Source organism: Zeugodacus cucurbitae, chromosome 5 (assembly GCF_028554725.1).
Source record: "Zeugodacus cucurbitae isolate PBARC_wt_2022May chromosome 5, idZeuCucr1.2, whole genome shotgun sequence".
Taxonomy (NCBI): Eukaryota; Metazoa; Arthropoda; class Insecta; order Diptera; family Tephritidae; genus Zeugodacus; species Zeugodacus cucurbitae.
In genome coordinates this window covers 27,752,795-27,764,956 of record NC_071670.1, presented here as the reverse complement: position 1 = coordinate 27,764,956, position 12,162 = coordinate 27,752,795, and positions in this window count along the sequence as shown.

Sequence of the window (12,162 nt, the reverse complement as noted above, 5' to 3'; positions counted from 1 at the left end):
TGCCCAGCTGGTTGATGTCCTCGTAAGAGTAAAGGCTGACATCACCGCAATCCAAGAAATGCGATGAACGGGACAAGGACGGAAGAAGGTGGGTCCTTGTGACATCTACTACAGCGGCCATATAAAGGAGCGCAAATTCGGTGTGGGATTCGTGGTGGGAGAGAGACTCCGTCGTCGAGTCCTGTCATTCACTCCGGTGGATGAACGTCTAGCCACAATCCGCATCAAAGCGAGGTTCTTCAACATATCGCTGATTTGCGCCCACGCCCCTACGGAAGAGAAGGACGAAGTGATCAAAGATATGTTCTATGAGCGCCTAGAACGTACCTATGAGCGCTGCCCCCGCCACGATGTCAAAATCGTGCTTGGCGATTTCAACGCTAGGGTGGGTAAAGAAGGTGTCTTTGGCACAACAGTCCGAAAATTCAGCCTCCATGATGAAACATCACCAAACGGTCTGAGGCTGATCGACTTCGCCGGGGCCCGAAATATGGTCGTCTGTAGTACTAGATTCCAGCATAAGAAAATCCATCAAGCTACTTGGCTGTCCCCGGATCGAATCATTCGCAACCAGATCGATCATGTTGTGATAGATGGACGACATGTCTCCAGCGTTTCTGATGTGCGTACGCTTCGTGGTCCCAACATCGACTCGGACCCCTATCTTGTAGCATCTAAAATACGCACCCGCCTCTGTGTAGAAAAGCGCACACGTCAACAAACACAAGGAAGGTTCGACATCGAGAAGCTGCAATCACAACTGACAGCCGAACGATTTTCTACTCGACTTGCACTCCTGCTCTCTGAGAGCACTCATCAGCATCTCGGTATAAGGGAGCTGTGGGACGGCATATCAAACTCCTTACGTACAGCTGCAACCGAAACCATTGGTTTTCGGAAAAGCCAAAAAACAGCTGGTATGACAAGGATTGTCGTCTCGCAGTGGAGAGAAAACAGACTGCCTACCTCGCAATGTTGCGATCGACCGCAACACGAGCGGGATGGGAAAGATACCGAGAGCTGAAGAGGGAAGCGAGACGCATTTGCAGACAAAAAAAGAAAGAAGCCGAAATGCGTGAGTATGAAGAGCTTGACCAGCTGGCCGACAGGGTAATGCTCGAAAATTTTACGAAAAGATCCGGCGACTAACTGAAGGTTTCAAGACCGGAGCACACTCCTGTAGGACCCCCAGAGGTGATCTAGTTATTGATAACCAGAGTACGGAGGGAACACTTCTCCAGCCTGCTGAATGGCAGTGAAAGTACTACAACAGGAGATGGCGAACCCGATTCCCCAATCGACGACGATGGAGCAGACGTTCCATTGCCCGACCGTGAAGAAATTCGAATAGCTGATAAGGTGCTTGCATCAGCTTCTTTGCAGAATATGGTCGGAAGAAAGCATGCCTGACGATTGGAATCTCAGTGTACTCTGCCCAATACACAAAAAGGGAGACCCCACAATTTGCGCAAATTACCGTGGGATAAGCCTCCTCAACATCGCGTATAAGGTTCTGTCGAGCGTATTGTGTGAAAGACTAAAGCCCACCGTCAACAAACTGATTGGACCTTATCAGTGTGGCTTTAGACCTGGAAAATCAACAATCGACCAGATATTCACCATGCGCCAAATCTTGGAAAAGACCCGTGAAAATAGGATCGAACCACCTTTTTGTCGATTTTAAAGCTGCTTTTGACAGCACGAAAAGGAGTTGCCTTTATGCCGCGATGTCGGAATTTGGTATCCCCGCAAAACTAATACGGCTGTGTAAGCTGACGTTGAGCAACACCAAAAGCTCCGTCAGGATCGGGAAGGACTTCTCCGAGCCGTTCGATACCAGACGAGGTTTCAGACAAGGTGACTCACTATCGTGCGACTTCTTTAACTTGATGCAGAACTAAATAGAGAAGGTACAATCTTCTACAAGAGTGTACAGCTACTGGCGTACGCCGATGATATCGATATCATTGGAAACAACACCCGCGCCGTTAGTTCTGCTTTTTCCAGATTGGATAAGGAAGCGAAGCGTATGGGTCTGGTGGTGAACGAGGACAAGACGAAATATCTCCTGTCATCGAACAAACAGTCAGCGCATTCGCGTCTTGGCTCCCACGTCACTGTTGACAGTCATAACTTTGAAGTTGTAGATAATTTCGTCTTCCTGGGAACCAGCATTAACAGCCATAACAATGTCAGCCTGGAAATCCAACGCAGAATCACTCTTGCCAACAGGTGCTACTATGGACTAAGTAGGCAATTGAAAAGTAAAGTCCTCTTTCGACGAACAAAAACCAAACTCTACAAGTCCCTCATCATTCCCGTCCTACTTTACGGTGCAGAAGCGTGGACGATGTCAAAATCCGATGAGATGGCACTAGGAGTTTTCGTGAGAAAGGTTTTGCGGAAGATTTATGGTCCCTTAAACATTGGCAACGGGGAATACCGCAGACGATGGAACGATGAGCTGTATGTGTTATTCGACGACATAGACATAGTCCAGCGAATAAAAAAACAGCGGCTACGCTGGCTAGGTCATGTTGTTCGAATGGATGAAAGTGCTCCAGCTCTGAAAGTATTCGATGCAGTACCCGCCGGAGGAAGCCGAGGAAGAGGGAGACCTCCACTCCGATAGAAGGACCAGGTGGAGAGGGACCTGGCTTCGCTTGGTATAACCAATTGGCGCCAAACTGCCAGAAGGAGGGATACGTGGCGCGCTGTTTTGGACTCGGCTATAACCTCGTAAGCGGTGTCTACGCCAGTCAAGAAGAAGAAGAAGATATATATTGGGTGTTTGAATTAGTTATTATATTGACAAAGACAATAAAAAACAAATAACTAACTCAAAATAATATCCAATATATGTGCTTATATCATCGGTTCTTTTTCTAAATTCTATACGCTAAGATTTCTACCAAATTCTGTTGCGCGCCTATTCTACTGTTCCTTAAATGTTTGAAATACATCCATCTACGCTGTTTTAAATACTGATATTCCAATAAATTCATTCATTTCCGCACATGCTCTTATATAACATATGCATGTACATACATATGTGTGCACTGACTTTTGTTCCAAACTTTGATTTGCACCAGCTCCCCAGAAAGGAAGAAAGTGATAGTGGCACAAAGAAATCAACATGAAGTGGTTGAGATAATTTTATTTATTATACCCATAAGACTTGGCCACTTACAGCCAGTGCTTCAAAAGCTAATCTCCAATACACCATTGTGCCCTTTCATTTGGCAGGGATGTTTGAATTTTAAATTTGGCGTAAGTCTGTGTTGCAAATGATATATGGAAGCAAGTAAGGAAGGGCTAAGTGCGAGTGTAACCGAACATTTTATACAAATATTATTAAAATAGCACACATCCATATGTTCAATAAAGCTCAATAGGTTAACGAGAATCCAATGACCAAGCTACATTATATCCAAGATTATACGCTCACTTTTTATACTCACGCAACAAAAGTTGCTAAGAGAGTATTATAGTTTTGTTCACTTAACGGTTGTTTGTAAGTCATAAAACGAAACGAGTTAGATATAGGGTTATGTATATCAAAATGATAACGGTGACGAGACGAGTCAAAATCCGAATGTCAGTCCGTCCGTCCGTCCGTGCAACGGATAACTTGAGTAAAATATGAGATATCGAAACTTGGTACACATGTTTCTTCGGACCGTGAGAGGGTTGCTTTCGAAAATGGGCACAATCGGACCATTGTTACGCCTACAAAATGGCGAAAACCGAAAACACATAAAGTGTCATAACGAAGCCATTAATAAAGTTATAAAAGTAAAATTTGGTACAAAGGATCGTCCTAATAAAGGCCATATTTGGATGTAATTTTTTTGGGGAAGTGGGTGTGGCCCCGCCCCCAAATAGGTATACGTACCCCACCATACACCATGAAAATAGTTAGAATCGGATAATAACCACGCCCACCTCCCATACAAAGATTAGGTTGAAAATTACTAAAAGTAATTTGAGTTAACTTACTAACGAAAAACGTCAGAAACACTAAATTTTACAGAAGATATAGCAGAAGGAAGCTGCATTCAGATTTTTTTACAAAATGGAAAATGGGCGCTTCGCTTATGAGCTTATGGGTTTTAAAATGAGTGCCGATATCTTCAATGGTGCTTAATTAATATATTATAAAGTGAATCAATCAAAGTGAATTCACAGTTGTGTTATATGGAAAGTAGGCATATTTGTGAATCGAGTTCCTGAGATATCGTTTTTGATTCATAAGTGGATTTTAAAATGGGTGCCACGCAATTTGAAAATTTTTATACCAATACGTCCAAAATACACTTTCTCAAAAAGAGAATAAGCCATTAGGTTAGGTTAAAAGACAGATCTCTACATTTGCAGAAGATCTCACTTAGAAAGTTATGAACACTGTTCTTTGCGGTACCAAAAAACTCCTAATGGACCAGAAAGACCCTCAAGGTTAAAAAATGCGTTTGGAATCTATTACAAATTTCTTGAGACGACTAATGTCAATTCTAGTAAATACGCTAATTTCGCCGAAGGTGTGCCTACCAAGGTGTTTTAACCTCAGTCGGGAAAATTACGGCCATTGGAGGAGTAAATGCTTAGATGATTCCACCTCGCCTTCCTCCAATCAGCTTTGGTAGCTTGCATATGCCAAGATCCCTAGTCTTATCGCATGTGTACCTATCGGACAGTGTCCAGTGAGCACACCTATGATAACTCCGAGATGAATCTTGTTAAGTGAAAGCAGTTCAAATGGCCTTTTACATTCCACTGTCTACTGTTACCTTGGTCGCAGCCACTTCTGCCTGGAAGACACTGCATTGGTCCGATAGTCTTAAACTGGTGTTGATTGAGAGCTTCCGATAGAAGACTGAAGTGAAAAAGCTCACTGCACCTCTACTCCATCAGCTTCTCCCCTCCGAATGGGGAACGGTTCCGCGGTGCAGTGGTCCAAGTAATCAAGGATGCAAGCGAACTGACGGAGGATTTCAGAGGGCCTGCGTATGGAGCCTCCCAATAAAGGTGGAGTGGCGTTAGGGATTTTATACCTCCTTGCAAAAAATACGAGTTCCGTTTTACTGGGGTTTATGGATAAGTCACTTTTATGAGCCCAGGAGAAGGGATATATGGAAGTATAAACGTTAGATGGATGCCGGTGGAGTTATGTGCCGAATTTACATATTTTTAGAAGCAAATCACTATGCTCTAAGGATAAGACGCACAAAAGACATCAGGTATTGCCCGAAGTATACCTTGCGAAGCTAAACGGGCGGATGACGGACAACGAATTTCAATTCGTTTATTATTTATATGAGCTGAAGCCTGTGGAAAGAGTGAACAAGAATGTGTGTCAAAATAATTTGTTATGATAATTGTAATGTATTGTATTAATATTCGCCTCAATTACTCAAAATTGATAGTGCAATTACGGACACCGAGAAGGCAGTGGTAGAAATCGTCCAATGTAATTTTTCTGTTTTGCCTGCCAATTTGTGTGAAATGACAGTGCATACCAATAAACATACTTGCTCACCGTCACACAGAGGTATTTTCGCCAAACCTCGTCAGATACACATACAGTGACAGACATTCGTTTAAACGCACTTTGGCAAAGAAGTAGAAAACATTTTTTTGACTAGGAAAAAAATCTCAAACCAATATTTACCATAAGGCAGGTTATGGAAATCTGGAGATCGGGCATAAAATTGAAACATCAGTCGTGAGTCATTTGAGTAAAACCTAATATTCGCCAGATTAATCAAATTAAAAATCAAAGCAGTAAAGAATTTTTGAACTGCAAAAAAAAAAATAAAAGATAATTTGGGATTTCCAGTGGCAACCAGGCATATTGTTCAGATTTTACATAACAGAAATTAGTTAAAATGGAAGAAACCGGTGTAGAAGCCTGGTTGAACCCTCATCCCAAACAAGTGCACTTAGACTTCACCCGGAAACTGAGATGGATGATTTTGCGTTTTCCGATGAAAAAATAATAAATTTAGATGGTCCAGACTCTTAAAGTTGTTGCTGACATGATTTGTCAAAAATCAACTTATGGTTTGAGAGGCATTTTAATGGTGAGGTAAATCAAAATTACGCTTTGTGTCGCCGAAAATGGATTCAAAATATGCACCGAAATGTTGGACCATGCTCTCATTTAATTTTTGGAGGACAAAATGGATAATGGTACCATTTTTCAACAGGATAACGCAGCCATTGACGTTTCTAAGAAGTCTTTAAAATGGTTTGAGCGCAATATTGCACTTATAAAGTGCCCAGCGTGCAGTCCTGATTAGAATTCAGTGGAGAACATTTGGAGGAACATATCGCGCAAAATCTATGAGCAAAAAGTCCAAGGACACCTTTATTTGACTGTATAAGAGCTCAAATTGGATATTAAGAAACTTGGGAAGATTTTGATCATTCGAAACTGAAACATTTAGTGAACTCGATGCCAAATAATACTTTTGAAGTTATTAATCAAAATGCAACATCAATTAATTATTGAAAACTTAATAAATATGAAAATATGAGGCATTTAGTTGATGCGTTTAAACGAATGTCTACCTCTTTTTTTATCAAATTATTAAAAATTGCATAAAAAATAACAACAACAACGAACCTGGGTTTTTGCATTACAAACAAACTCATCTTAGCCTAGCAAACAATATAACATAGAATTTGTTTCAAACAAAACATTGATAAAAGAGAAAGAATGAAGCAAAATGAAAAAGAAGGCTGCGTTTAAACGAATGTCTGTCACTGTACTTGTACATGCATATGCATATATTATCATATGTATATTTGTGTCTACCTATTTGATTGTCACGAAAGGGTAGTTATTTAAAATTGTTTCTTAATATGACATATCAATTTGGCAGCAGTCACAGTTGCGCCGACTATTGGCTAAAGAGTTATATGAATGCATGGATACAGACACATATCATACAGGATGACACTCAAAATATTTCAATGGTAACAATTATTAAATTATAGAATATCATTATTATCTCCTGAATTATATATATGTATATATATATATATATATATTTGGCGTAGGAACCGCTTTAAACGATTATTGCCGAATCCACCAGAGCGCACCACTCATTCCTGGCGCCAACTTGGTCTTTCCAACAGGTTCCCAAGTAAACAATACTATCTACGACTTCAAAGTTATGATTGTCAACAGCGACGTGGGAGTCAAGACGCGAGTGCGCTGACTGTTTGTTTGATGACAGGAGATATTTCGTATTGTCCTCATTCACCACCAGACCCATACGCTTAGCTTCCTTATCCCTTATTCAATGTTGAACAGGCAGAACTAAAGGTATTGCTTTTGCTTCGTATGATATCAGTGTCATCGGCGTACGCCAGCAGCTGTCCACCCTTATAGAAGATTGTACGTTCTCTATCCAGGTCTCTAAAGCCACACTGATAAGGTCCAATCAGTTCGTTGACGGTAGGCTTAGCCTTTCACACAGTACGTTAAACAGGACCTTATATGCGATATTGAGAAGACGTATACCACGGTAATTGGCGCAGATTGTGGGGTCTCCCTTTTTATGAATCACTCAACCATTTTCCCCACCTAGCTACAATATAACCAAAATTATACATTTTATCATCATATCTCACATATTAACCGATATACACGGTATAAAGCTTACCGGAAGCTTGAAAATCCCAATATTAGGTATATGGGGTCTGAAGTAATTACCCGATTTTTCCCACTTTAGGCACTGAAGCGAAATATTATATGGAATAGATTTTCTATAGAATATACAAAATAATTACTAATATATTCGAATTAGTCACAGACACTGAGGTCAACATGTTTGAAATATAAGAATTTATTTGCTATTTCGTTAGTGAGTTAACGCATTTCTAGTAATTTTCAATCTAACCTTTTTATGGGAGGTGGGCGTGGTTATTATCCAATTTCTTTCATTTTTGGACTGTAGCTAAAAAAAAGGAGCTAAAACAAGTAAGGAAGGGCTAAGTTCGGGTGTAACCGAACATTTTATACTCTCGCAATTTATTTATTTAACTTTATTTATATTATATAATACACAATTTGACCCACATATTCGTCATATATATTGTATAAAGTCCATTTAAAGTTGGAAACCATAATATTAGGTTAGAAGCACCGAGGTCCTCGTGTTCGATATATGGGGCCTTAAAAACCTATGGGCCGATTTCGGCGATTTTTAGAATGGGGCTGCCACACTATAAACATAGTATTTGTTCAAAGTTCTGCACCGATATCTTCACTAGTGCTTACTTTATATATTGTAAAGTAGACGATTCAGATCGACTTCAGAGTTCTGGTATATGGGAAGTAGGCGTGGTTGTGATCCGATTTGGTCTATTTTCACAACATATCATTGGTATGTAAGGAAACTATTACAAACCAAGTTTCATTGAAATCGGTCGAGTAGTTCCTGAGATATGGTTTTTGACCCATAAGTGGGCGACGCCACGCCCATTTTCCATTTTGTAAAAAAATCTGAGTGCAGCTTCCATCTACCATTTCTTATGTGAAATTTAGTGTTTCTGACGTTTTTCGTTAGTGAGTTAACTCACTTTTAGTAATTTTCAACCTAACCTTTGTGTGGGAGGTGGGCGTGGTTATTATCCGATTTCTTTCATTTTTGGACTGTATTAGAAAGTGGCTAAGAAAAACGACTGCAGAAAGTTTGGTTTATATAGCTTTATTGGTTTGCGAGATATGTATAAAAAACTTAGTAGGGGGCGGGGCCACGCCCACTTCCCCAAAAAAATTACATCCAAATATGCCCCTTCATAGTGCGATCCTTCATACCAAATTTTATTTCCATAGCTTTATTTATGGCTTAGTTATGGCACTTTATGTGTTTTCGGTTTTCGCCATTTTGTGGGCGTGGCAGTGGTCCGATTTTGCTCATTTTCGAAAGCAACCTTCCTATGGTGCCAAGAAATAAGTGTGCCAAGTTTCATCAAGATATCTTAATTTTTACTCAAGTTACAGCTTGCACAGACGGACGGACGGACGGACAGACAGACATTCGGATTTGAACTCCACTCTTCACCCTGATCACTTTGGCATATATAACCCTATATCTAACTCGTTTAGTTTTGGGTGTTACAAACAACCGTTATGTGAACAAAACTCTAATACTCTCTTTAGCAACATTTGTTGCGAGAGTATAAAAACGACTGCAGAAAGTTTGGTTTATATAGCTGTATTGGTTTGCGAGATATGTACAAAAAACCTATTTGGGGGCGGGGCCACACCCACTTCCCCAAAAAAATTACATCCAAATATGCCCCTTCATACTAAATTTGATTTCCATAGCTTTGTTTATGGCTTAGTTATGGCACTTTATGTGTTTTCGGTTTTCGCCATTTTGTGGGCGAGGCAATGGTCCGATTTCGACCTTTTTCGAAAGCAAACCTCTCATGGTTCCAAGGAGTATTTGTGCCAAGTTTCGTCAAGATATCTTAATTTTTACTCAAGTTACAGCTTGCACAGACGGACAGACGGACGGACAGACATCCGGATTTCAAATCTACTCGTCACCCTGATCACTTTGGTATCTACTCGTATAACCCTATTTCTAACTATTTAGTTTTGGGTGTTACAAACAACCGTTATGTGAACAAAACTTACTTGCTTGCTCTTGCTCTCTTAGCAACTTTGCTAAGATAAATCAAGCCCAAATAAAGATATAATAACGAATAAAGACGAAGTTAAAGCGCATAGTTAACCTGATACGATACAATAAGAAGACAAACTTCTGATCACCCTGTTTGTATGAAGCAAAAACTAATACACATGAACTCGGTTGGCGATATGGCTTCACCATAACTAAACATCGCATGCAACTCAGCTACATCAAAAACAATTTGCCTCACAATTGTAGGTAATTTACCGCAGAACTATTTAATATTGAATTCGAGGCACTTGTTTGCGCACAATTTGAACACGAACCCGTTCTTTAAACGATCATTTGCTCCTTTTCTTACATACGTGCTTGTTTTCATATAGATTTACATAGTGAAAGATAAATAAATACTACACAGTTAAATATACATATACAGAGGTAGTCAAAATTATTTACACATCGGACGTTTTTTTACATGTTTCACACAAAAAGCTTTCGCTTGTTGTTGTTGTTGTCGTAGGGTAACAAAATGCTATGTTGTTGTAAAGCTTGATCTATTCCTGAGAGAATGAAGTCAGTTTGGCTAGAATAGCTAAAAATATGGCGGAAATACAGTATATTCTCGAAAAGTAAATTCTCAGAAAGTAAATAATCGCGGAAAAGTTAATCACCTTTAAGATTACACATGCACCTCGAAAAAGTAAATTTTTTAATTTACTTTTCAGAGAGTGTGATAAAAAATTCGAAACGAAGCAAGCAGCGTTTTTTACGATGTTGCAAAAACACCTTCTCTCTTGTTTATCGCGTCTTTTTAGTAAATAAACTCTCCTACTTGATCCACTGGTTTAAAAATGAAAACGATGCAAATCAGGTGTCAGACTTTTTGAATTGTCGTACAAAAATGGTCAGAAAATATATAGCAAAAGAAAAAAAAAACAAAAGAATATTCAAGATTTTTTCTCTTCATAGTAAATACATATGTATGTATGTAAATGTAAATATGTTTAATAAATGAATGAATTTTTTAAGTTTAAAAATGCATTTAATATTATAAAAACAGACAATTATGTATATATTTGGAAAAGTAAATTATTCGAAAAAGTAAATTACCCAAAATACCAATCGATTTACTTTTCGAGAGTATACTGTATAAGCAAATGAACTGAAGACACGCAGTAGTCAAAAGTATTTACACAGATTTTTTTTGCGTCAAAAGTATTTACACACAGCGATTTAGCCTTTATCCTGGGATTTGGTTTGAGCAAAAGTAGTAATTGGATTCTATTGCATTCTTAACTACCTAACTCAGCCTTAAAATATAAAAATTGGTAAATAAAATGTCGAAAACAAAGGAATTATCGATTATAACTAGATTGGAGACTGTTACTAAGTTTAAGACTCGGGTTTCGGCTTCGGAGTTAGTTAAAATTTATAGAATTTGATGGAATACTGTTTATAATGTTATTAAAAAGAAGCACACGAGATATTACAAGGGCAATTTAAAGATAACTGGGCGGAAACCTAAAGAGATTGCAGAAGATTGGTAGGAACTGTCATACAAAATCCCACAATTAGTCCTGTTAATATTGCAGCAGCATCGAATCAGCATATTGCATGAACAGTCAATGACGCTACACTGTTGAGGACATTTAAAAATAGTAACATAAATACCTAGTTTGTGCATAAAGTTGACCACTTCCGAAACCAAAAAAGCTTTATTTCCGAACAAAAAAAGCGATGCCTCCCATTTGCCTTAAAATGCATCCTAAAGCCTGTCGTGGGCAGATAAGGCTGAATTTTAGTTCCAGGGCTTCTTTAGTAAACGCTTTATGCTTTTACCACGTGAGAAGAAGAATAATGCAGTTTAGACGCTAAATAGAGTCGGGAGTGACATTATGATTTTTTGGGGAAATTTTCCTTACTTCTGTTTTGGAGATTTGGTACTAATTTAGGGACCCTAAATCATGGAGGATGGGATCATGTGTAGAAGTTCACGCAAGTGAGGAAAGTTTTTGATTGTCACTCACTTGGGAGTGGCCAGAAACGATTCTTCTCCACATGGTTCAAGCAGCTCACGACTTCCGGTTTAGACCAAGTATCCTCTGGGTAGCCAACAGACATCCGTTTGAAGGCGAGCTAAAGTGAGAAGGCGAAGCCCGCTTATGCGGTTGTGCGTAGGGTTTGGAACCCACCACATAAAAACACCCCCCAATGAAAAATCTACGAAAGCCTCGGATGAGACACCCCCCTTTTGATGACGACCCCTGCAAACGTTTTAAGGATAATGATATAAGGGCATGCACCTGGAATGTCCGGACCCTTAATTGGGAAGGTGCCTCTGCCCAGCTGGTTGATGTCCTCATACGACTTAAGGCTGACATCACCGCCATCCAAGAAGTCCGATGGACGGGACAAGGACGGAAGAAGGTGGGTCCTTGTGACATCTACTACAGCGGCCATATAAAGGAGCGCAAATTTGGTGTTGGATTTGTGGTGGGAGAGAGACTCCGTC